This window comes from Gadus chalcogrammus, chromosome 12 (assembly GCF_026213295.1).
Source record: "Gadus chalcogrammus isolate NIFS_2021 chromosome 12, NIFS_Gcha_1.0, whole genome shotgun sequence".
Taxonomy (NCBI): Eukaryota; Metazoa; Chordata; class Actinopteri; order Gadiformes; family Gadidae; genus Gadus; species Gadus chalcogrammus.
The window spans coordinates 6,615,079-6,640,376 of NC_079423.1; the positions used below are offsets into that span (position 1 = coordinate 6,615,079).

Here is a 25,298-nt window from a genome sequence, read left to right on the forward strand (position 1 = left end):
AAAACTGACAACGTCTCTCAAAACTATTTTTGTGAAACATGAGGACAGTATAGTGATACTGCCAGCAGGGAGCACCAGAGAGCTGAACCGACAGTTGTACATTTCTTAACTTTCACCAACACAAACACGCACGCTCACTTCAGATCATGGGAGGACGTCAAAAATCACCACCCATTCTCTGACACTTTAACCGTTAACCTTGGTTCAAACATTTAACATCACACGCACACGCAGTGTATTTCAGATAATTAATGAATTCAGATGTCACAATGATCGTTTACATGGATAAGGAGTCCTACTGAATCAATTACTGCCGTTTATATCTAACTAATGATTGTTTTTGTAAAAGTGTAACGTCGAGCCTCAGCAGCTTTCTCACTCCTTATGTGCTACTGTATAAAACCTGGTTTTGCGCCTGCACTAATTGCTTACGGCCATACCACCCTTAAACACGCCCGATCTCGTCTGATCTCGGAAGCTAAGCAGGGTCGGGCCTGGTTAGTACTTGGATGGGAGACCGCCTGGGAATACCAGGTGCTGTAAGCTTTTTCTTTTTTCAACTCGAGCTCATTGACTCCGTGGCCTACCGTGGCGTACCGTGACCTGATGTTTACTGCCAACCGCTTGGGAGGATTTAAGCAACATACAAAAACTGACAACGTCTCTCAAAACTATTTTTGTGAAACATGAGGACCAGTATAGTGATACTGCCAGCAGGGAGCACCAGAGAGCTGAACCGACAGTTGTACATTTCTTAAACTTTCACCAACACAACACGCACGCTCACTTCAGATCATGGGAGGACGTCAAAAAATCACCACCCATTCTCTGACCACTTTAACCGTTAACCTTGGTTCAAACATTTAACATCACACGCCCACGCAGTGTATTTCAGATAATTAATGAATTCAGATGTCACAATGATCGTTACATGGATAAGGAGTCCTACTGAATCAATTACTGCCGTTTATATCTAACTAATGATTGTTTTTGTAAGAGTGAACGTCGAGCCTCAGCAGCTTTCTCACTCCTTATGTGCTACTGTATAAACCTGGTTTTGCGCCTGCACTAAGTTGCTTACGGCCATACCACCCTGAACACGCCCGATCTCGTCTGATCTCGGAAGCTAAGCAGGGTCGGGCCTGGTTAGTACTTGGATGGGAGACCGCCTGGGAATACCAGGTGCTGTAAGCATTTTCTTTTTCAACTCGAGCTCATTGACTCCGGCTAGTGCGTACCGTGACCTGATGTTTACTGCCAACCGCTTTGGAGGATTTAAGCAACATACAAAAACTGACAACGTCTCTCAAACTATTTTTGTGAAACAGGAGGACAGTATAGTGATACTGCCAGCAGGGAGCACCAGAGAGCTGAACCGACAGTTGTACATTTCTTAAACTTTCACCAACACAAACACGCACGCTCACTTCAGATCATGGGAGGACGTCAAAAAATCACCACCCATTCTCTGACCTTTAACCGTTAACCTTGTTCAAAACATTTTAAACATCACACGCACACGCAGTGTATTTCAGATAATTAATGAATTCAGATGTCACAATGATCGTTTACATGGATAGGGTACTACCTGAATCAATTAATGCCGTTTATATCTAACTAAATGATGTTTTTGTAAGAGTGTAAACGTCGAGCCTCAGCAGCTTTCTCACTCCTTATGTTGCTACTGTATAAATCCTGGTTTTGCGCCTTACACTAATTGTCCGTACGGCCATACCACCCTTGAACACGCCCGATCTCGTCTGATCTCGTTCAGGTGCGCAAAGCAGGAAGTGAAGGAAGCAGGAAAAAGTTTGTTGGCAGAGTAGGCTGATACAGCAGCCTGGTGTTTTTTCTTCTTGTTGATTTGTAGATTATATTATTTTGACAAAATCGTAATTTAATTATAGTTCTAAATCTCCCCACAGCTTTTTTTGCTGTTTGGGGAGGCTTTCATTTGACGGATGGACCACATGGCAGCAGACAAAGGACCGGAGCAGACAATGCCTAGCAGTGGAGTTGGAGCACTGGAGGAAGAGGGAAGGAATGGGATTGAGAATCGGCCAGAAACGGGAGAAGGACGGCAGAAAGAGTACGGGAAAGAGCTGACAGTGGACGTTGAGGTGGAGGGAACAGCGGTGATTTCTGATGGATATTCTGCGGGAAGTGGCAGTGCAATGTGGAGTGGTGAGCGGATGCCGTGTGAGAGGGGAAAAAAACTATGAAATCACCATGAAGGATGAGGTGGGAAAGCGCAAGCTCCTGGACGGCGTGCGTGTAAAAGGAGCCTTAGTGCATGGCAGGGAGATTGTGAACAGTGACATGGTGGTGTCATTTATTAACTTGCCTGTTTACATGGAAGATGCAACAATACTGGCAAGGCTGGAGGAGTGGGGTGTGCGGCCAATATCTGTCATCAAACGGCGCAAGTGGCCGGGGACGGAGATTGCGGACGGGACAAGATTTTTAAAAGTCCGCTTTAATGAGCAGGTACGATCGCTCCCGTACTCAACCAAGTTAGAGACACTGAGAGGAGCGGAGTACTTTAGAGTGATACATGATCGACAGGTGCGGGTGTGCCGACTCTGCATCAAGCCAGGACACATCTTCAGGGAGTGCCCTGATTTCAAGTGCTTCAGGTGCCAGAAGACAGGGCATTATGCGCGGGAGTGTGAGGAACGGAACGCAGCGGCGAGGGAGGAGGAGAGGAGAACAGATGGAGGATAAAGACGGAGAGAACGATGACGGAAGGGGAGCTGAAGAGGAGACGGGAGGTGAGAACGAGGAAGCGGAAAAAGAACTGGATTGGCGGTATAGATCTGACAGCGGCGACAGTGCTGAGAAGGACGGTGACGAACAGATGAGCAGGGGGGAAAAGCGGAGTACGATGATGTGTCGGAGGCTACAGACGGTGAACGAGGGAGAGCAGAACAACCGGTGGAAAAAATAGATGAGGAGCAAAGACAGGAGGGCAGAGGACGAAAAGGAGGGAAGAAGACAAAAGAACTGGCCGCCAAAAGGAAAGCAGAGGAGGAGAAGACACGGGGAGTGAGAAGTAAAGGACCGCGGTCTGGCATGTGAGTCTTGCTTTGGTTTTTGGTTTAAATATTTTCTTTCTTTTAGCTCTCATGACCACAGTAACTTCTGTTAATGTGAATGGTTTAAGGGACAGGGGCAAACTGAGGTCACTTTTAAATATATATAGAAGTGACATCCTATGCATACAGGAGACAAATTGGGATGACGTAAAAGTTATAGAGGTGAAGGAGGTGTGGGGGGGGGGGATTTATTATAATAACGGGGCTAAGAAGCAAGAGGGGTGGCTATAATGATTAAAAAACATAGGGTAGATGAGATAAAAGAGATATATAAAGATAGGACAGGGAGGATAATAGTCATAGAGTTTAAGTATCAAAATGTGTTGTTTAGACTAATTAATATATATGTTCCGAATATAGAAATAGATAAAATAATTATAATAGAGGAGCTGAAAGGGCTAGTGATTGGGAGATGTATAATAGTAGGGGATTTTAATACTAAATGTAGCAGGTTAGATATAGGGCAAGGTGTAGTGTTCAGATGGGAAAAGTCGAGGGAGAGCTTGTTAGACATGATGAAGGACAAGAATTTAGTAGATGTGTGGAGAAATGAGAATCCAGAGAGGAGGGAATTCACCAGGAGACAAATGAGGGATGGTGTACTGAAACAAAGCAGGATAGATTTGGTTTTAACACAGGGAGAGAACATAAACATATAGACCGAATAAGACATGAAATAAATGCACTGAGTGACCACGACGGGGTGAGATTCAGAATTAAAGTAGGGAGAGAGGAGATAGGGGGAGGGATGTGGATTTTGAATGCAGGTTATATTGAAGAGGATGAATATAAACAACAGATTAGGGAGTTATTAGATATGGAGAATGAGAAAATTAAAGAATATGTTGAAGAGAATAGGGCAGATACTCAGATTGGGGAGATATGGGAGAAAGTGAAGAATAAGATTAAATCAATAAGCATTTGGTACAGTAAGAAAAGAAAAGTGAAAATGATGAAGAATGAGAAGGAGTTGAGGGAAAGACTGAGGGTAGAGCTGAGTAAAGCAGAGAATGAAGAAGGTTACAGCATGGAGAATTATATAGAGGTAAAGATGGAACTTCAGAGATATGAGGCAGAGAAATGTAGAGGAGCAATTTTACGGAGCAAAGCTAAATATGCGCTGGAGGGAGAAAGGTGCACAGCGTATTTTCTGGGCCTAGAAAAAAGCAAACAAAGCAGGACATATATACATGAAATCAGGAAAAAGGAGGGGAGGTAGTAGCAGACTATGTGGCCATACTGGAGAGGGTGCAAGAGTTTTATGGGGAGTTATATCAGAGGGTGGATTAGAGGAGGACAGTATAGTGGAGGTACTGGATAGTGTAGAAAGCAAGCTGAGTGTGGACGATAGTGAATGGTGTGACAGAGAGATAAGTAGGATGGAGGTGATGGAGGCGATAGAGGGGCTGAAAAGCGGGAAGAGTCCTGGGAGTGATGGGATAGGGATTGAATTTTATAAAGTATATAAGGAGCAGATGGCATCAATTTTAGTAGAGGTATTCAGGGAGACTGAGAAAACAGGGATAGTGCAGGGTAGGATGGTAGAAGGTGTGATTACCTTAGTTTTTAAGAAGAAAGGAAGTAAACTAGACTTGCAGAATTATAGGCCTATAAGTCTGCTAAATGTAGATTACAAAATTCTGGCCAAGGTGTTGGCTAACAGAATAAAACGAGTGATAGGGAATATAATTAAAACATCTCAAAGTTACAGTATACCAGGTAGGGATATAGCTGACACAATAGCGACAGTTAGGGATACAATAGAATTCATGAAGAGAGACGGGGCAGGGGGAATAGTGTTAGCTATAGATTGGAATAAAGCATTTGATAGGGTGGAGCATGAGTTTTTATTTAGATTACTGGTGAGATTTGGATTTGGAGAGAGATTAGTGGGGTGGGTCAGGAGGTTGTACGAGGGTGCAAGGAGCTGTGTCAAAGTAAATGGAGTGCTGACTGACAGATTTTGTCTTGGGAGATCGATAAGGCAGGGATGTCCCCTATCGGCGTTGCTCTATGCCATTTCAGCAGAGCCCCTGGCCTTACTAATTAAAAACGACGCAAGAGTTCAGGGCATACAACTACCATCTGGGAGCATACATACAATAAATCAATATGCAGACGACACAACAATAACGGTGAGGGATGGGAACAGTGTGAAAAGGGTGCTAGAATTGGCAGAGATATATGGGAGAGCGTCGGGCGCGAGAATAAATAAAGAAAAATCCGAAATAATGTATATAGGTAACATAGAGAGAGAGGGAGTAGGTTTAAGGGTGCAGGATAGGTATATTAAAGTGTTGGGCATATATTTAGGTGTTGAAACTAAAGAGGCAACTGAGACAACATGGACAGGAGTTATCAACAAAATAAAAACTGTATGTGGGAGGTGGAAGGCAAGGAAGCTCAGGTTAAAGGGAAAGGTTACAGTGGTTAATAGTTTGCTACTATCAGGCTATGTGTATGTGTTGTCTGTATTAGAAATGCCAATATGGGTTAAGAACGACCTTAACAAAATTGTGTGATTTTATATGGGAGGGGAAGGGAGTTAAGATTGCACATGGGACACTGGTGGGAAAAAGGTGTGAAGGAGGGCTGAATTTATTAGATATAGAAACAAAAAAGACAGCATTAAGGATTAAAACGGTGAAGAAATATATTGTGGGAGGATATAAATATGGGTGGAAGGATTTTATGGAGAAATATGAATGTGGGTGGCATAGGACAGTATGTGTGGTACATGGGCCTAAAACAGTCAATGACGATAACCATACCAGAATTTTATAGGGAGGTCTTTGAAGCCTGGAGGAAATTCCTACCTAAGATGCAATATGAATGCGAGAGGATACAACCGTTGGTAAAACTGCCTGTTTTTAAACGAAAAAATTAAACACAATGGCAAAACATTATATGAGCCCAAATTCATAGAAGGAGGGATTAGACAAATAAAGGACATCATTTATGAGGTCATCCCAGGATTCTTGAGAAACAATTGCATTTATGATCAGGTATGCGAGGTGGAGGGGATGGATAATAGAGAGAAAATAAATAAAATATATGAAAAGATTAAAACCAGTATACCCTTAGAGTGGGCCAGGATCATCCAAAGTGAATGTGTGGTGAAGGGAGAAACAAGTATGCCTGAGCTATATGTGATGGAGAATGGGAAAAAGACTAAAATTGGAGAAATGAGTGTGAAGAAAGTATACAGATGGTTGATAGTGGATGTGATGAAGGAGCCGGCAGCTGAGAAAGTGTGGAGCAGAGTGTTTGTGGGTATGAATGTAAAGAAAATATGGTCAAATATGGGGATAAGGTATAATAATAGAGTGTGAGAACAACGATTTCTTGATCAGACACAATAGGATTTATACAAACGTGGTGCTAAATAAGATTAATAATGATGTAAATGTGATGTGTGATGTTTGCAAAAGTGGTCATGAGAGCTTTTTACATTATTTTTTGGACTGTGGGGAGTTAGTTGATTTCTTTGAGTTTTTGAAAGAACTGTTGAAAGAAAACTGGGCTGCTGATTTAGACTTGGAGGGAGGGTGGAGGACATTGTTTTTGTTTGGTACGTTTGAAAAAAGAATAAATGTTAATTTTTGTCTAATGAATTTTGTTTTGAGCCATGCCAGACTCGCGGTCGTCTGCAGGAGGAACTACGCACACTTTGAGGGGCGGAAAGTGAAAATAAAAATGTTGTTTAAATCAATAATGAAAAGAGATGTGAACTTAATGTATAAGTATGGAGGAGACAAGGCGGAAAATTTCTTTTTGAGTGGGAGTAAATTAGTCTCTGAAGGGGAGGGAGGGGAGATTGTGTTTAACTGGTGAAAAGACCGGGTCATGCAGATTGAGCTGTATTTTTTTGATTTGGCGCAATATTTGTCCTGCCTTCATTGGGATTAATTGATGTGGGGAGGATAAGGGAAGGAGATTAAGTTGGGTTTGTAAAAGTTTTTGTTTCCCCAGAGATGATGTATGTAAATAATACTCTGTTATCGGTTGCTGTAAATGTGTGAACTGGAAAATAATAAAAAAAGATAAAAAAAAAAAGAACATGCCCGATCTCGTCTGATCTCGGAAGCTAAGCAGGGTCGGGCCTGGTTAGTACTTGGATGGGAGTCCGCCTGGGAATACCAGGTGCTGTAAGCTTTTTCTTTTTCAACTCGAGCTCATTGACTCCGTGGCGTACCGTGACCTGATGTTTACTGCCAACCGCTTTGGAGGATTTAAGCAACATACAAAACTGACAACGTCTCTCAAAACTCTTTTTGTGAAACATGAGGACAGTAATAGTGCTACTGCCAGCAGGGAGCACCAGAGAGCTGAAACCGACAGTTGTACATTTCTTAAACTTCACCAACACAACACGCACGCTCACTTCAGATCATGGGAGGACGTCAAAAATCCCCACCCATTCTCTGACACTTTAAACGTTAACCTTGGTTCAAACATTTAACATCACACGCACACGCAGTGTATTTCAGATAATTAATGAATTCAGATGTCACAATGATCGTTTACATGGCTAAGGAGTCCTACTGAATCAATTACTGCCGTTTATATCTAACTAATGATTGTTTTTGTAAGAGTGTAACGTCGAGCCTCAGCAGCTTTCTCACTCCTTATGTGCTACTGTATAAAACCTGGTTTTGCGCCTGCACTAATTGCTTACGGCCATACACCCTGAACACGCCCGTCTCGTCTGAACTCGGAAGCTAAGCAGGGTCGGGCTGATGTACTTGATGGGAGACCGCTGGGAATACAGGTTGCTGTAAGCATTTTTCTTTTTCAACTCGAGCTTCATTGACTCCGTGGCCTACCGTGGGCGTACCGTGACATGAGTTGTTTACTGCCAAACCCGCTTTGGAGGATTTAAGCAACATACAAAAAATGACAACGTCTCTCAACCCCCCCAAAAAACTATTTTTGTGAAACATGAGGACAGTATAGTGATACTGCCAGCAGGGAGCACCAGAGAGCTGAACCGACAGTTGTACATTTCTTAAACTTTCACCAAAACAAACACGCCCGCTCACTTCAGATCATGGGAGGACGTCACAAAATCACCACCCATTCTCTGACACTTTAACCGTTTACCTTGGTTCAAACATTTAACATCACACGCACACGCAGTGTATTTCAGATAATTAATGAATTCAGATGTCACAATGATCGTTTACATGGATAAGAGTTCTACTGAATCAATTCTGCCGTTTATATCTAACTAATGATGGTTTTTGTAAAAGTGTAACGTCGAGCCTCAGCAGCTTTCTCACAATCCTTATGTGCTACTGTATAAAAACCTGGTTTTGCGCCTGCACTAATTGCTTACAGCCATACACCCTGACAACGCCAGATCTCGTCTGATCTCGGAAGCTAAGCAGGGTCGGGCCTGGTTAGTACTTGGATGGGAGACCGCCTGGGAATACCAGGTGCTGTAAGCTTTTTCTTTTTCAACTCGAGCTCATTGACTCCGTGGCCTACCGTGGCGTACCGTGACCTGATGTTTACTGCCAACCGCTTTGGAGGATTTAAGCAACATACAAAAACTGACAACGTCTCTCAAAACTATTTTGTGAAACATGAGGACAGTATAGTGATACTGCCAGCAGGGAGCACCAGAGAGCTGAACGACAGTTGTACATTTCTTAAACTTTCACCAACACAAACACGCACGCTCACTTCAGATCATGGGAGGACGTCAAAAAATCACCACCCATTCTCTGACACTTTAACCGTTAACCTTGGTTCAAACATTTAACATCACACGCACACGCAGTGTATTTCAGATAATTAATGAATTCAGATGTCACAATGATCGTTTACATGGATAAGGAGTCCTACTGAATCAATTACTGCCGTTTATATCTAACTAATGATTGTTTTTGTAAGTGTAACGTCGAGCCTCAGCAGCTTTCTCACTCCTTATGTGCTACTGTATAAAACCTGGTTTTGCGCCTGCACTAATTGCTTACGGCCATACCACCCTGAACGCCCGATCTCGTCTGATCTCGGAAGCTAAGCAGGGTCGGGCCTGGTTAGTACTTGGATGGGAGACCGCCTGGGAATACCAGGTGCTGTAAGCTTTTTTTTTCAACTCGAGCTCATTGACTCCGTGGCGTACCGTGACCTGATGTTTACTGCCAACTTTGGAGGATTTAAGCAACATACAAAAACTGACAACGTCTCTCAAAACTATTTTTGTGAAACATGAGGACAGTATAGTGATACTGCCAGCAGGGAGCACCAGAGGCTGAACCGACAGTTGTACATTTCTTAAACTTTCACCAACACAAACACGCACGCTCACTTCAGATCATGGGAGGACGTCAAAAAATCACCACCCATTCTCTGACACTTTAACCGTTAACCTTGGTTCAAACATTTATCACACGCACACGCAGTGTTTTCAGATAATTAATGAATTCAGATGTCACAATGATCGTTTACATGGATAAGGAGTCTACTGAATCAATTACTGCGTTTATATCTAACTAATGATTGTTTTTGTAAAAGGTGTAACGCTCGAGCCTCAGCAGCTTTCTCACTCCTTATGTGCAACAATGTATAAAACCTGGTTTGCGCCTTTGCACTAATTGCTTACGGCTATACACCCTGAACACGCCCGATCTCGTCTGATCTCGGAAGCTAAGCAGGGTCGGGGCATGGTTAGTACTTGGATGGGAGACAGCCTGGGAATACCAGGTGCTGTAAGCTTTTTCTTTTTCAACTCGAGCTCATTGACTCCGTGGCGTACCGTGGACTGATGTTTAGCTTGCCAACCGCTTTGGAGGATTTAAGCAACATACAAAAACTGATCAACGTCTCTCAAAACTGTTTTTGTGAAACATGAGGCAGTATAGTGATAACTGCCAGCAGGGAGCACCAGAGAAGCTGAAACGGACAGTTGTACATTTCTTAAACTTTCACACACACAAACACGCACGCTCACTTCAGATCATGGGAGGACGTCAAAAAATCACCACCCATCTCTAGGCTACACTTTAACCGTTAACCTTGGTTCAAACATTTAACATCACACGCACACGCAGTGTATTTCAGATAATTAATGAATTCAGATGTCACAATGATCGTTTACATGGATAAGGAGTACTACCTGAATCAATTACTGCCGTTTATATCTAACTAATGATTGTTTTTGTAAAGTGTAACGTCGAGCCTCAGCAGCTTTCTCACTCATCTATGGCTACTGTATAAATCCCTGGTTTTGCGCCTTCACTAATTGCCTACGGCCATACCACCCTGAACACGCCCGATCTCGTCCTGAACTCGGAAGCTAAGCAGGGTCGGGCCTGGTTAGTACTTGGATGGGAGACCGCCTGGGAATACCAGGTGCTGTAAGCATTTTCTCTTTTTCAACTCGAGCTCATTGACTCCGTGGCCTACCGTGGCTTACCGTGACCTGATGTTTACTGCCAACCGCTTTGGAGATTTAAGCAACATACAAAAAACTGACAACGTCTCTCAAAACTATTTTTGTGAAACATGAGGACAGTATAGTGATACTGCCAGCAGGGAGCACCAGAGAGCTGAACCGACAGTTGTACATTCTTAACTTTCACCAACACAAACACGCACGCTCACTTCAGATCATGGGAGGACGTCAAAAAATCACCACCCATTCTCTGACACTTTAACCGTTAACCTTGGTTCAAACATTTAACATCACACGCACACGCAGTGTATTTCAGATAATTTAATGAATTCAGATGTCACAATGATCGGTTTACATGGATAAGGAGTCCTACTGAATCAATTACCTGCCGTTTATATCTAACTAATGATTGTTTTTGTAAGAGTTTAACGTCGAGCCTCAGCAGCTTTCTCACTCCTATGTGCTACTGTTTAAAAACCTGGTTTTGCGCCTGTACTAGTTGCTTACGGCCATACCACCCTGAACACGCCCGATCTCGTCTGATCTCGGAAGCTAAGCAGGGTCGGGCCTGGTTAGTACTTGGATGGGAGACCGCCTGGGAATACCAGCTGCTGTAAGCTTTTTCTTTTTCAACTCGAGCTCCATTGACTCCGTGGCGTACCAGTGACTGATGTTTACTGCCTACGGCTTTGGAGGAATTTAGCAACAACAAAACTGCAACGTCTCTCAAACTTTTTTGTGAAACATGAGGACAGTATAGTGATACTGCCAGCAGGGAGCACCAGAGAGCTTAACCGACAGTTGTACATTTCTTAAACTTTCACCAACACAAACACGCACGCTCACTTCAGATCATGTCATCATCAATCATCATAACTAATGATTGTTTTTGTAAAAGTGTAACGTCGAGCCTCAGCAGCTTTCTCACTCCTTATGTGCTACTGTATAAAACCTGGTTTTGCGCCTGCACTAATTGATTACGGCCATACCACCCTGAACACGTCCGATCTCGTCTGATCTCGTTCAGGTGCGCAAAGCAGGAAGTGAAGGAAGCAGGAAAAAGTTTGTTGGCAGAGTAGGCTGATACAGCAGCCTGGTGTTTTTTCTTCTTGTTGATTTGTAGATTATATTATTTTGACAAAATCGTAATTTAATTATAGTTCTAATCTCCCCACAGCTTTTTTTGCTGTTTGGGGAGGCTTTCATTTGACGGATGGACCACATGGCAGCAGACAAAGGACCGGAGCAGACAATGCCTAGCAGTGGAGTTGGAGCACTGGAGGAAGAGGGAAGGAATGGGATTGAGAATCGGCCAGAAACGGGAGAAGGACGGCAGAAAGAGTACGGGAAAGAGCTGACAGTGGACGTTGAGGTGGAGGGAACAGCGGTGATTTCTATGATGGATATTCTGCGGGAAGTGGCAGTGCAATGTGGTGGTGAGCGGATGCCGTGTGAGAGGGGAAAAAAACTATGAAATCACCATGAAGGATGAGGTGGGAAAGCGCAAGCTCCTGGACGGCGTGCGTGTAAAAGGAGCCTTAGTGCATGGCAGGGAGATTGTGAACAGTGACATGGTGGTGTCATTTATTAACTTGCCTGTTTACATGGAAGATGCAACAATACTGGCAAGGCTGGAGGAGTGGGGTGTGCGGCCAATATCTGTCATCAAACGGCGCAAGTGGCCGGGACGGAGATTGCGGACGGGACAAGATTTTAAAAGTCCGCTTTAATGAGCAGGTACGATCGCTCCCGTACTCAACCAAGTTAGAGACACTGAGAGGAGCGGAGTACTTTAGAGTGATACATGATCGACAGGTGCGGGTGTGCCGACTCTGCATCAAGCCAGGACACATCTTCAGGGAGTGCCCTGATTTCAAGTGCTTCAGGTGCCAGAAGACAGGGCATTATGCGCGGGAGTGTGAGGAACGGAACGCAGCGGCGAGGGAGGAGAGAGAGGAGAACAGGAGATAAAGACGGAGAGAACGATGACGGAAGGGGAGCTGAAGAGGAGACGGGAGGTGAGAACGAGGAAGCGGAAAAAGAACTGGATTGGCGGTATAGATCTGACAGCGGCGACAGTGCTGAGAAGGACGGTGACGAACAGATGATGGAGCAGGGGGAAAAGCGGAGTACGATGATGTGTCGGAGGCTACAGACGGTGAACGAGGGAGAGCAGAACAACCGGTGGAAAAAATAGATGAGGAGCAAAGACAGGAGGGCAGAGGACGAAAAGGAGGGAAGAAGACAAAAGAACTGGCCGCCAAAAGGAAAGCAGAGGAGGAGAAGACACGGGGAGTGAGAAGTAAAGGACCGCGGTCTGGCATGTGAGTCTTGCTTTGGTTTTTGGTTTAAATATTTTCTTTCTTTTAGCTCTCATGACCACAGTAACTTCTGTTAATGTGAATGGTTTAAGGGACAGGGGCAAACTGAGGTCACTTTTAAATATATAGAAGTGACATCCTATGCATACAGGAGACAAATTGGGATGACGTAAAAGTTATAGAGGTGAAGGAGGTGTGGGGGGGGGGATTTATTATAATAACGGGGCTAAGAACGCAAGAGGTGGCTATAATGATTAAAAAACATAGGGTATGAGATAAAAGAGATATATAAAGATAGGACAGGGAGGATAATAGTCATAGAGTTTAAGTATCAAAATGTGTTGTTTAGACTAATTAATATATATGTTCCGAATATAGAAATAGATAAAAAATTATAATAGAGGAGCTGAAAGGGCTAGTGATTGGGAGATGTAATAGTAGGGGATTTTAATACTAAATGTAGCAGGTTAGATATAGGGCAAGGTGTAGTGTTCAGATGGGAAAAGTCGAGGGAGAGCTTGTTAGACATGATGAAGGACAAGAATTTAGTAGATGTGTGGAGAAATGAGAATCCAGAGAGGAGGGAATTCACCAGGAGACAAATGAGGGATGGTGTACTGAAACAAAGCAGGATAGATTTGGTTTTAACACAGGGAGAGAACATAAAACATATAGACCGAATAAGACATGAAATAAATGCACTGAGTGACCACGACGGGGTGAGATTCAGAATTAAAGTAGGGAGAGAGGAGATAGGGGGAGGGATGTGGATTTTGAATGCAGGTTATATTGAAGAGGATGAATATAAACAACAGATTAGGGAGTTATTAGATATGGAGAATGAGAAAATTAAAGAATATGTTGAAGAGAATAGGGCAGATACTCAGATTGGGGAGATATGGGAGAAAGTGAAGAATAAGATTAAATCAATAAGCATTTTACAGTAAGAAAAGAAAAGTGAAAATGATGAAGAATGAGAAGGAGTTGAGGGAAAGACTGAGGGTAGAGCTGAGTAAAGCAGAGAATGAAGAAGGTTACAGCATGGAGAATTATATAGAGGTAAAGATGGAACTTCAAGATATGAGGCAGAGAAATGTAGAGGAGCAATTTTACGGAGCAAAGCTAAATATGCGCTGGAGGGAGAAAGGTGCACAGCGTATTTTCTGGGCCTAGAAAAAAGCAAACAAAGCAGGACATATATACATGAAATCAGGAAAAAGGAGGGGGAGGTAGTAGCAGACTATGTGGCCATACTGGAGAGGGTGCAAGAGTTTTTGGGAGTTATAGAGGGGTGGATTAGAGGAGGACAGTATAGTGGAGGTACTGGATAGTGTAGAAAGCAAGCTGAGTGTGGACGATAGTGAATGGTGTGACAGAGAGATAAGTAGGATGGAGGTGATGGAGGCGATAGAGGGGCTGAAAAGCGGGAAGAGTCCTGGGAGTGATGGGATAGGGATTGAATTTTATAAAGTATATAAGGAGCAGATGGCATCAATTTTAGTAGAGGTATTCAGGGAGACTGAGAAAACAGGGATAGTGCAGGGTAGGATGGTAGAAGGTGTGATTACCTTAGTTTTTAAGAAGAAAGGAAGTAAACTAGACTTGCAGAATTATAGGCCTATAAGTCTGCTAAATGTAGATTACAAAATTCTGGCCAAGGTGTTGGCTAACAGAATAAAACGAGTGATAGGGAATATAATTAAAACATCTCAAAGTTACAGTATACCAGGTAGGGATATAGCTGACACAATAGCGACAGTTAGGGATACAATAGAATTCATGAAGAGAGACGGGGCAGGGGGAATAGTGTTAGCTATAGATTGGAATAAAGCATTTGATAGGGTGGAGCATGAGTTTTTATTTAGATTACTGGTGAGATTTGGATTTGGAGAGAGATTAGTGGGGTGGGTCAGGAGGTTGTACGAGGGTGCAAGGAGCTGTGTCAAAGTAAATGGAGTGCTGACTGACAGATTTTGTCTTGGGAGATCGATAAGGCAGGGATGTCCCCTATCGGCGTTGCTCTATGCCATTTCAGCAGAGCCCCTGGCCTTACTAATTAAAAACGACGCAAGAGTTCAGGGCATACAACTACCATCTGGGAGCATACATACAATAAATCAATATGCAGACGACACAACAATAACGGTGAGGGATGGGAACAGTGTGAAAAGGGTGCTAGAATTGGCAGAGATATATGGGAGAGCGTCGGGCGCGAGAATAAATAAAGAAAAATCCGAAATAATGTATATAGGTAACATAGAGAGAGAGGGAGTAGGTTTAAGGGTGCAGGATAGGTATATTAAAGTGTTGGGCATATATTTAGGTGTTGAAACTAAAGAGGCAACTGAGACAACATGGACAGGAGTTATCAACAAAATAAAAACTGTATGTGGGAGGTGGAAGGCAAGGAAGCTCAGGTTAAAGGGAAAGGTTACAGTGGTTAATAGTTTGCTACTATCAGGCTATGTGTATGTGTTGTCTGTATTAGAAATGCCAATATGGGTTAAGAACGACCTTAACAAAATTGTGTGTGATTTTATAGGGAGGGGAAGGGAGTTAAGATTGCACATGGGACATGGTGGGAAAAAGGTGTGAAGGAGGGCTGAATTTATTAGATATAGAAACAAAAAAGACAGCATTAAGGATTAAAACGGTGAAGAAATATATTGTGGGAGGATATAAATATGGGTGGAAGGATTTTATGGAGAAATATATGAATGATGTGGGTGGCATAGGACAGTATGTGTGGTACATGGGCCTAAAACAGTCAATGACGATAACCATACCAGAATTTTATAGGGAGGTCTTTGAAGCCTGGAGGAAATTCCTACCTAAGATGCAATATGAATGCGAGAGGATACAACCGTTGGTAAAACTGCCCTGTTTTTAAACGAAAAAATTAAACACAATGGCAAAACATTATATGAGCCCAAATTCATAGAAGGAGGGATTAGACAAATAAAGGACATCATTTATGAGGTCATCCCAGGATTCTTGAGAAACAATTGCATTTATGATCAGGTATGCGAGGTGGAGGGGATGGATAATAGAGAGAAAAAAATAAAATATATGAAAAGATTAAAACCAGTATACCCTTAGAGTGGGCCAGGATCATCCAAAGTGAATGTGTGGTGAAGGGAGAAACAAGTATGCCTGAGCTATATGTGATGGAGAATGGGAAAAAGACTAAAATTGGAGAAATGAGTGTGAAGAAAGTATACAGATGGTTGATAGTGGATGTGATGAAGGAGCCGGCAGCTGAGAAAGTGTGGAGCAGAGTGTTTGTGGGTATGAATGTAAAGAAAATATGGTCAAATATGGGGATAAGGTATAATAGTATAGAGTGTGAGAACAACGATTTCTTGATCAGACACAATAGGATTTATACAAACGTGGTGCTAAATAAGATTAATAATGATGTAAATGTGATGTGTGATGTTTGCAAAAGTGGTCATGAGAGCTTTTTACATTATTTTTTGGACTGTGGGGAGTTAGTTGATTTCTTTGAGTTTTTGAAAGAACTGTTGAAAGAAAACTGGGCTGCTGATTTAGACTTGGAGGGAGGGTGGAGGACATTGTTTTTGTTTGGTACGTTTGAAAAAAGATAAATGTTAATTTTTGTCTAATGAATTTTGTTTTGAGCCATGCCAGACTCGCGGTCGTCTGCAGGAGGAACTACGCACACTTTGAGGGGCGGAAAGTGAAAATAAAAATGTTGTTTAAATCAATAATGAAAAGAGATGTGAACTTAATGTATAAGTATGGAGGAGACAAGGCGGAAAATTTCTTTTTGAGTGGGAGTAAATTAGTCTCTGAAGGGGAGGGAGGGGAGATTGTGTTTAACTGGTGAAAAGACCGGGTCATGCAGATTGAGCTGTATTTTTTTGATTTGGCGCAATATTTGTCCTGCCTTCATTGGGATTAATTGATTGGGGAGGATAAGGGAAGGAGATTAAGTTGGGTTTGTAAAAGTTTTTGTTTCCCCAGAGATGATGTATGTAAATAATACTCTGTTATCGGTTGCTGTAAATGTGTGAACTGGAAAATAATAAAAAAAGATAAAAAAAAAAAGAACACGCCAATCTCGTCTGATCTCGGAAGCTAAGCAGGGTCGGGCCTGGTAGTACTTGGATGGGAGACCGCCTGGGAATACCAGGTGCTGTAAGCTTTTCTTTTTCAACTCGAGCTCATTGACTCCGTGGCGTACCGTGACCTGATGTTTACTGCCAACCGCTTTGGAGGATTTAAGCAACATACAAAAACTGACAACGTCTCTCAAAACTATTTTTGTGAAACATGAGGACAGTATAGTGATACTGCCAGCAGGGAGCACCAGAGAGCTGAACCGACAGTTGTACATTTCTTAAACTTTCACCAACACAAACACGCACGCTCACTTCAGATCATGGGAGGACGTCAAAAAATCACCACCCATTCTCTGACACTTTAACCGTTAACCTTGGTTCAAACATTTAACATCACACGCACACGCAGTGTATTTCAGATAATTAATGAATTCAGATGTCACAATGATCGTTTACATGGATAAGGAGTCCTACTGAATCAATTACTGCCGTTTATATCTAACTAATGATTGTTTTTGTAAAAGTGTAACGTCGAGCCTCAGCAGCTTTCTCACTCCTTATGTGCTACTGTATAAAACCTGGTTTTGCGCCTGCACTAATTGCTTACGGCCATACCACCCTGAACACGCCCGATCTCGTCTGATCTCGGAAGCTAAGCAGGGTCGGGCCTGGTTAGTACTTGGATGGGAGACCGCCTGGGAATACCAGGTGCTGTAAGCTTTTTCTTTTTCAACTCGAGCTCATTGACTCCGTGGCCTACGTGGGTACCGTGACCTGATGTTTACTGCCAACCGCTTTGGAGGATTTAAGCAACATACAAAAACTGACAACGTCTCTCAAAACTATTTTTGTGAAACATGAGGACAGTATAGTGATACTGCCAGCAGGGAGCACCAGAGAGCTGAACCGACAGTTGTACATTTCTTAAACTTTCACCAACACAAACACGCACGCTCACTTCAGATCATGGGAGGACGTCAAAAAATCACCACCCATTCTCTGACACTTTAACCGTTAACCTTGGTTCAAACATTTAACATCACACGCACACGCAGTGTATTTCAGATAATTAATGAATTCAGATGTCACAATGATCGTTTACATGGATAAGGAGTCCTACTGAATCAATTACTGCCGTTTATATCTAACTAATGATTGTTTTTGTAAAAGTGTAACGTCGAGCCTCAGCAGCTTTCTCACTCCTTATGTGCTACTGTATAAAACCTGGTTTTGCGCCTGCACTAATTGCTTACGGCCATACCACCCTGAACACGCCCGATCTCGTCTGATCTCGGAAGCTAAGCAGGGTCGGGCCTGGTTAGTACTTGGATGGGAGACCGCCTGGGAATACCAGGTGCTGTAAGCTTTTTCTTTTTCAACTCGAGCTCATTGACTCCGTGGCCTACCGTGGCGTACCGTGACCTGATGTTTACTGCCAACCGCTTTGGAGGATTTAAGCAACATACAAAAACTGACAACGTCTCTCAAAACTATTTTTGTGAAACATGAGGACAGTATAGTGATACTGCCAGCAGGGAGCACCAGAGAGCTGAACCGACAGTTGTACATTTCTTAAACTTTCACCAACACAAACACGCACGCTCACTTCAGATCATGGGAGGACGTCAAAAAATCACCACCCATTCTCTGACACTTTAACCGTTAACCTTGGTTCAAACATTTAACATCACACGCACACGCAGTGTATTTCAGATAATTAATGAATTCAGATGTCACAATGATCGTTTACATGGATAAGGAGTCCTACTGAATCAATTACTGCCGTTTATATCTAACTAATGATTGTTTTTGTAAGAGTGTAACGTCGAGCCTCAGCAGCTTTCTCACTCCTTATGTGCTACTGTATAAAACCTGGTTTTGCGCCTGCACTAATTGCTTACGGCCATACCACCCTGAACACGCCCGATCTCGTCTGATCTCGGAAGCTAAGCAGGGTCGGGCCTGGTTAGTACTTGGATGGGAGACCGCCTGGGAATACCAGGTGCTGTAAGCTTTTTCTTTTTCAACTCGAGCTCATTGCCTCCGTGGCCTACCGTGGCGTACCGTGACCTGATGTTTACTGCCAACCGCTTTGGAGGATTTAAGCAACATACAAAAACTGACAACGTCTCTCAAAACTATTTTTGTGAAACATGAGGACAGTATAGTGATACTGCCAGCAGGGAGCACCAGAGAGCTGAACCGACAGTTGTACATTTCTTAAACTTTCACCAACACAAACACGCACGCTCACTTCAGATCATGGGAGGACGTCAAAAAATCACCACCCATTCTCTGACACTTTAACCGTTAACCTTGGTTCAAACATTTAACATCACACGCACACGCAGTGTATTTCAGATAATTAATGAATTCAGATGTCACAATGATCGTTTACATGGATAAGGAGTCCTACTGAATCAATTACTGCCGTTTATATCTAACTAATGATTGTTTTTGTAAAAGTGTAACGTCGAGCCTCAGCAGCTTTCTCACTCCTTATGTGCTACTGTATAAAACCTGGTTTTGCGCCTGCACTAATTGCTTACGGCCATACCACCCTGAACACGCCCGATCTCGTCTGATCTCGGAAGCTAAGCAGGGTCGGGCCTGGTTAGTACTTGGATGGGAGACCGCCTGGGAATACCAGGTGCTGTAAGCTTTTTCTTTTTCAACTCGAGCTCATTGACTCCGTGGCCTACCGTGGCGTACCGTGACCTGATGTTTACTGCCAACCGCTTTGGAGGATTTAAGCAACATACAAAAACTGACAACGTCTCTCAAAACTATTTTTGTGAAACATGAGGACAGTATAGTGATACTGCCAGCAGGGAGCACCAGAGAGCTGAACCGACAGTTGTACATTTCTTAAACTTTCACCAACACAAACACGCACGCTCACTTCAGATCATGGGAGGACGTCAAAAAATCACCACCCATTCTCTGACACTTTAACCGTTAACCTTGGTTCAAACATTTAACATCACACGCACACGCAGTGTATTTCAGATAATTAATGAATTCAGATGTCACAATGATCGTTTACATGGATAAGGAGTCCTACTGAATCAATTACTGCCGTTTATATCTAACTAATGATTGTTTTTGTAAAAGTGTAACGTCGAGCCTCAGCAGCTTTCTCACTCCTTATGTGCTACTGTATAAAACCTGGTTTTGCGCCTGCACTAATTGCTTACGGCCATACCACCCTGAACACGCCCGATCTCGTCTGATCTCGGAAGCTAAGCAGGGTCGGGCCTGGTTAGTACTTGGATGGGAGACCGCCTGGGAATACCAGGTGCTGTAAGCTTTTTCTTTTTCAACTCGAGCTCATTGCCTCCGTGGCCTACCGTGGCGTACCGTGACCTGATGTTTACTGCCAACCGCTTTGGAGGATTTAAGCAACATACAAAAACTGACAACGTCTCTCAAAACTATTTTTGTGAAACATGAGGACAGTATAGTGATACTGCCAGCAGGGAGCACCAGAGAGCTGAACCGACAGTTGTACATTTCTTAAACTTTCACCAACACAAACACGCACGCTCACTTCAGATCATGGGAGGACGTCAAAAAATCACCACCCATTCTCTGACACTTTAACCGTTAACCTTGGTTCAAACATTTAACATCACACGCACACGCAGTGTATTTCAGATAATTAATGAATTCAGATGTCACAATGATCGTTTACATGGATAAGGAGTCCTACTGAATCAATTACTGCCGTTTATATCTAACTAATGATTGTTTTTGTAAGAGTGTAACGTCGAGCCTCAGCAGCTTTCTCACTCCTTATGTGCTACTGTATAAAACCTGGTTTTGCGCCTGCACTAATTGCTTACGGCCATACCACCCTGAACACGCCCGATCTCGTCTGATCTCGGAAGCTAAGCAGGGTCGGGCCTGGTTAGTACTTGGATGGGAGACCGCCTGGGAATACCAGGTGCTGTAAGCTTTTTCTTTTTCAACTCGAGCTCATTGACTCCGTGGCGTACCGTGACCTGATGTTTACTGCCAACCGCTTTGGAGGATTTAAGCAACATACAAAAACTGACAACGTCTCTCAAAACTATTTTTGTGAAACATGAGGACAGTATAGTGATACTGCCAGCAGGGAGCACCAGAGAGCTGAACCGACAGTTGTACATTTCTTAAACTTTCACCAACACAAACACGCACGCTCACTTCAGATCATGGGAGGACGTCAAAAAATCACCACCCATTCTCTGACACTTTAACCGTTAACCTTGGTTCAAACATTTAACATCACACGCACACGCAGTGTATTTCAGATAATTAATGAATTCAGATGTCACAATGATCGTTTACATGGATAAGGAGTCCTACTGAATCAATTACTGCCGTTTATATCTAACTAATGATTGTTTTTGTAAAAGTGTAACGTCGAGCCTCAGCAGCTTTCTCACTCCTTATGTGCTACTGTATAAAACCTGGTTTTGCGCCTGCACTAATTGCTTACGGCCATACCACCCTGAACACGCCCGATCTCGTCTGATCTCGGAAGCTAAGCAGGGTCGGGCCTGGTTAGTACTTGGATGGGAGACCGCCTGGGAATACCAGGTGCTGTAAGCTTTTTCTTTTTCAACTCGAGCTCATTGACTCCGTGGCCTACCGTGGCGTACCGTGACCTGATGTTTACTGCCAACCGCTTTGGAGGATTTAAGCAACATACAAAAACTGACAACGTCTCTCAAAACTATTTTTGTGAAACATGAGGACAGTATAGTGATACTGCCAGCAGGGAGCACCAGAGAGCTGAACCGACAGTTGTACATTTCTTAAACTTTCACCAACACAAACACGCACGCTCACTTCAGATCATGGGAGGACGTCAAAAAATCACCACCCATTCTCTGACACTTTAACCGTTAACCTTGGTTCAAACATTTAACATCACACGCACACGCAGTGTATTTCAGATAATTAATGAATTCAGATGTCACAATGATCGTTTACATGGATAAGGAGTCCTACTGAATCAATTACTGCCGTTTATATCTAACTAATGATTGTTTTTGTAAGAGTGTAACGTCGAGCCTCAGCAGCTTTCTCACTCCTTATGTGCTACTGTATAAAACCTGGTTTTGCGCCTGCACTAATTGCTTACGGCCATACCACCCTGAACACGCCCGATCTCGTCTGATCTCGGAAGCTAAGCAGGGTCGGGCCTGGTTAGTACTTGGATGGGAGACCGCCTGGGAATACCAGGTGCTGTAAGCTTTTTCTTTTTCAACTCGAGCTCATTGCCTCCGTGGCCTACCGTGGCGTACCGTGACCTGATGTTTACTGCCAACCGCTTTGGAGGATTTAAGCAACATACAAAAACTGACAACGTCTCTCAAAACTATTTTTGTGAAACATGAGGACAGTATAGTGATACTGCCAGCAGGGAGCACCAGAGAGCTGAACCGACAGTTGTACATTTCTTAAACTTTCACCAACACAAACACGCACGCTCACTTCAGATCATGGGAGGACGTCAAAAAATCACCACCCATTCTCTGACACTTTAACCGTTAACCTTGGTTCAAACATTTAACATCACACGCACACGCAGTGTATTTCAGATAATTAATGAATTCAGATGTCACAATGATCGTTTACATGGATAAGGAGTCCTACTGAATCAATTACTGCCGTTTATATCTAACTAATGATTGTTTTTGTAAAAGTGTAACGTCGAGCCTCAGCAGCTTTCTCACTCCTTATGTGCTACTGTATAAAACCTGGTTTTGCGCCTGCACTAATTGCTTACGGCCATACCACCCTGAACACGCCCGATCTCGTCTGATCTCGGAAGCTAAGCAGGGTCGGGCCTGGTTAGTACTTGGATGGGAGACCGCCTGGGAATACCAGGTGCTGTAAGCTTTTTCTTTTTCAACTCGAGCTCATTGACTCCGTGGCCTACCGTGGCGTACCGTGACCTGATGTTTACTGCCAACCGCTTTGGAGGATTTAAGCAACATACAAAAACTGACAACGTCTCTCAAAACTATTTTTGTGAAACATGAGGACAGTATAGTGATACTGCCAGCAGGGAGCACCAGAGAGCTGAACCGACAGTTGTACATTTCTTAAACTTTCACCAACACAAACACGCACGCTCACTTCAGATCATGGGAGGACGTCAAAAAATCACCACCCATTCTCTGACACTTTAACCGTTAACCTTGGTTCAAACATTTAACATCACACGCACACGCAGTGTATTTCAGATAATTAATGAATTCAGATGTCACAATGATCGTTTACATGGATAAGGAGTCCTACTGAATCAATTACTGCCGTTTATATCTAACTAATGATTGTTTTTGTAAAAGTGTAACGTCGAGCCTCAGCAGCTTTCTCACTCCTTATGTGCTACTGTATAAAACCTGGTTTTGCGCCTGCACTAATTGCTTACGGCCATACCACCCTGAACACGCCCGATCTCGTCTGATCCCGTTCAGGTGTGCAACCAGGAAGTGAGCAGTGAGCAGAGAGAGCAGGTGGAGAGAGCAGGTGGACTTTTTTGTTTGTGCTAGATTTAATGTGAGTGAGTGTGTTTTACTTTTTGTTTTAGTTTTTTTTTTATTCCCCCAGCAGCTTGCTGTTCGGGGGAACGTCTTTTTTGTTTTTGTTTGTGTGTGTGTGTTTGAATGAGTGACGTAATGGAGAGGAGAGAGCGAGTAGAGAGGAGTAGGACGGATCTCATGGCAACTGACAGCGGACCGGCAAGCACAACGACACAGAATATGGACAACGGCATGGAGCAGACATCGCCCAAGAACACCGACCATGGAAAGACCCCGACCACGAGCAGGATCATGGACAACGGCAAGACGCAGCAACCGACAAAGAACGCCGACATTGGAAAGGAAACGACTATGAGAAGGATCACGGACAACAGTAAAAGTACCTCGGAACTTCTTCAAAGCACAGATAAGAAATTTGAGAAGGAGCTTACCTTGGCGGTAGAGATCGTTGGAGATGAGATGGTGACTATGATGGAGCTTCTAAGTGAGGTTAAAAAAACGTGCGGGGTGGTGAATGGATGCCGTTTTAAAATGCCCAAAAAGTACGAAATAACAATGGACAATGTTGAAGGGAAGGATATACTGTTAGATGGGATTAGAATAAAGAAGAGCACGGTAGTGGCAAAAGAAATTAGAAATGACGAATTAGTTGTATCTTTTTTAAACTTGCCGACGTACATTGTGGATGGTGTCATTCTTGCCAAACTTGCAGAATGGGGAGTTAAGGCAATCTCGCCAATTAAAAGAAGAATGTGGCCAGGAACTGACATAGCCGATGGAACCAGGTTCTTGAAGGTCCGGTTCACTGAAACAGTGAAATCGCTACCTTACACAACGAAGTTCGAAACACTAGAGGGGGGAGAGTACTTCCGCGTGATCCATGACAGGCAGATGAAAGTATGCAGATTATGTATAAAACCGGGTCACATCTTCCGAGAATGCCCAGAATTCAGATGTCACAGGTGTAAAAAACAGGGACACTATGCAAGGGAGTGTGTTCCAGAAGCAGCGGAGAGAGAGGATGTCAGCGTCGCGGAGGAGGTCAACGTCGCGGAGGAGGTCAACAGCACTGACGGCGAGGAGGAGGAGCCGGAGGACAGCGACGAGGACGACATGCAGACGGAGGGAGACCTAGGGGGCGTCCCAGAGAGCAGGGCGGAGACCATGGTGCAGAACCAAAGACGGCATCCCCTGAGTGACGTCGCAGCAGGAGACGTGTTGGGAGCTGTGGGGCAGGAGGAGAGCCGGTCCGGAGAGGAATCGAGTGGAGAGAAGGCTCCTCGCGAGACGACTCCAGCAGACGGAACCGGCAGCGTTGGGGTAAAGGAGCATGGAGATGGAAACCGAGACGAGAGGGAAACTGCGATGGACTTCCTGATTATCGAGGATATTTCAGAGGCAGAGAGTGTAAGCAGACCGCAGAAGGAACGAAAGGCGGAGGAGACCACAAAGAAAAGAAAAGCTGCGCTCCAAGCTGAGGAGAAAAGGAGGAAGAGGGAGGAAAGAAGGACAAAATGAAGGTTGGGAATGAAACCGTAATTATGTGTTTAATGTTAAGCTTGATTTCATTCAACACAAATGGGCTAAGGAATCAAAGCAAATTTGGAAAACTATTAATTAAATGTAAAAATAATGACATGTTATGTCTGCAAGAAACGAACTGGACAGACCATATCATGAAAGATATAAAAACGAAATGGACAGACATTATGTATGCAAACCATGGTACGGATAAATCATGTGGGGTAGCAATCCTGATAAAAAATAATACTGTAGAAAACCTCAAAGAAATCTACAAAGATAAAAAAGGAAGAGTCATAATCATAGAATTTAAATACAAAAAGATAGAGTACAGA

The 25,298-nt window shown here is 43.4% G+C and overlaps 15 non-coding genes and 1 pseudogene across 15 annotated transcripts; all 16 read left to right on the forward strand.

Moving 5' to 3' along the window:
• The first annotated feature begins 426 nt into the window (after nt 1-426).
• LOC130401132 (5S ribosomal RNA) lies at nt 427-546 on the forward strand. The gene has a single exon (XR_008903590.1). It is a non-coding gene; the product is annotated as a 5S ribosomal RNA (ribosomal RNA).
• Nucleotides 547-1,075: 529 nt separating this feature from the next.
• On the forward strand, nt 1,076-1,194 carry LOC130399544 (5S ribosomal RNA). The gene has a single exon (XR_008902051.1). It is a non-coding gene; the product is annotated as a 5S ribosomal RNA (ribosomal RNA).
• Nucleotides 1,195-8,427: 7,233 nt separating this feature from the next.
• LOC130395607 (5S ribosomal RNA) lies at nt 8,428-8,545 on the forward strand. Its single transcript, XR_008898647.1, has one exon. It is a non-coding gene; the product is annotated as a 5S ribosomal RNA (ribosomal RNA).
• A 525-nt stretch (nt 8,546-9,070) lies between these two features.
• Nucleotides 9,071-9,187, forward strand: LOC130401275 (5S ribosomal RNA). The gene has a single exon (XR_008903739.1). It is a non-coding gene; the product is annotated as a 5S ribosomal RNA (ribosomal RNA).
• A 512-nt stretch (nt 9,188-9,699) lies between these two features.
• On the forward strand, nt 9,700-9,818 carry LOC130396142 (5S ribosomal RNA; annotated as a pseudogene).
• A 528-nt stretch (nt 9,819-10,346) lies between these two features.
• LOC130400230 (5S ribosomal RNA) lies at nt 10,347-10,466 on the forward strand. The gene has a single exon (XR_008902706.1). It is a non-coding gene; the product is annotated as a 5S ribosomal RNA (ribosomal RNA).
• A 532-nt stretch (nt 10,467-10,998) lies between these two features.
• Nucleotides 10,999-11,117, forward strand: LOC130401184 (5S ribosomal RNA). Its single transcript, XR_008903647.1, has one exon. It is a non-coding gene; the product is annotated as a 5S ribosomal RNA (ribosomal RNA).
• Nucleotides 11,118-17,504: 6,387 nt separating this feature from the next.
• LOC130394554 (5S ribosomal RNA) lies at nt 17,505-17,623 on the forward strand. The gene has a single exon (XR_008897701.1). It is a non-coding gene; the product is annotated as a 5S ribosomal RNA (ribosomal RNA).
• A 527-nt stretch (nt 17,624-18,150) lies between these two features.
• Nucleotides 18,151-18,269, forward strand: LOC130394566 (5S ribosomal RNA). Its single transcript, XR_008897712.1, has one exon. It is a non-coding gene; the product is annotated as a 5S ribosomal RNA (ribosomal RNA).
• A 529-nt stretch (nt 18,270-18,798) lies between these two features.
• On the forward strand, nt 18,799-18,917 carry LOC130394578 (5S ribosomal RNA). The gene has a single exon (XR_008897723.1). It is a non-coding gene; the product is annotated as a 5S ribosomal RNA (ribosomal RNA).
• A 529-nt stretch (nt 18,918-19,446) lies between these two features.
• LOC130394590 (5S ribosomal RNA) lies at nt 19,447-19,565 on the forward strand. Its single transcript, XR_008897734.1, has one exon. It is a non-coding gene; the product is annotated as a 5S ribosomal RNA (ribosomal RNA).
• Nucleotides 19,566-20,094: 529 nt separating this feature from the next.
• LOC130394603 (5S ribosomal RNA) lies at nt 20,095-20,213 on the forward strand. Its single transcript, XR_008897745.1, has one exon. It is a non-coding gene; the product is annotated as a 5S ribosomal RNA (ribosomal RNA).
• Nucleotides 20,214-20,742: 529 nt separating this feature from the next.
• LOC130394617 (5S ribosomal RNA) lies at nt 20,743-20,861 on the forward strand. The gene has a single exon (XR_008897757.1). It is a non-coding gene; the product is annotated as a 5S ribosomal RNA (ribosomal RNA).
• Nucleotides 20,862-21,380: 519 nt separating this feature from the next.
• On the forward strand, nt 21,381-21,499 carry LOC130394629 (5S ribosomal RNA). The gene has a single exon (XR_008897768.1). It is a non-coding gene; the product is annotated as a 5S ribosomal RNA (ribosomal RNA).
• A 529-nt stretch (nt 21,500-22,028) lies between these two features.
• LOC130394641 (5S ribosomal RNA) lies at nt 22,029-22,147 on the forward strand. Its single transcript, XR_008897779.1, has one exon. It is a non-coding gene; the product is annotated as a 5S ribosomal RNA (ribosomal RNA).
• A 529-nt stretch (nt 22,148-22,676) lies between these two features.
• On the forward strand, nt 22,677-22,795 carry LOC130394653 (5S ribosomal RNA). The gene has a single exon (XR_008897790.1). It is a non-coding gene; the product is annotated as a 5S ribosomal RNA (ribosomal RNA).
• The last annotated feature ends 2,503 nt before the right edge of the window (nt 22,796-25,298 follow it).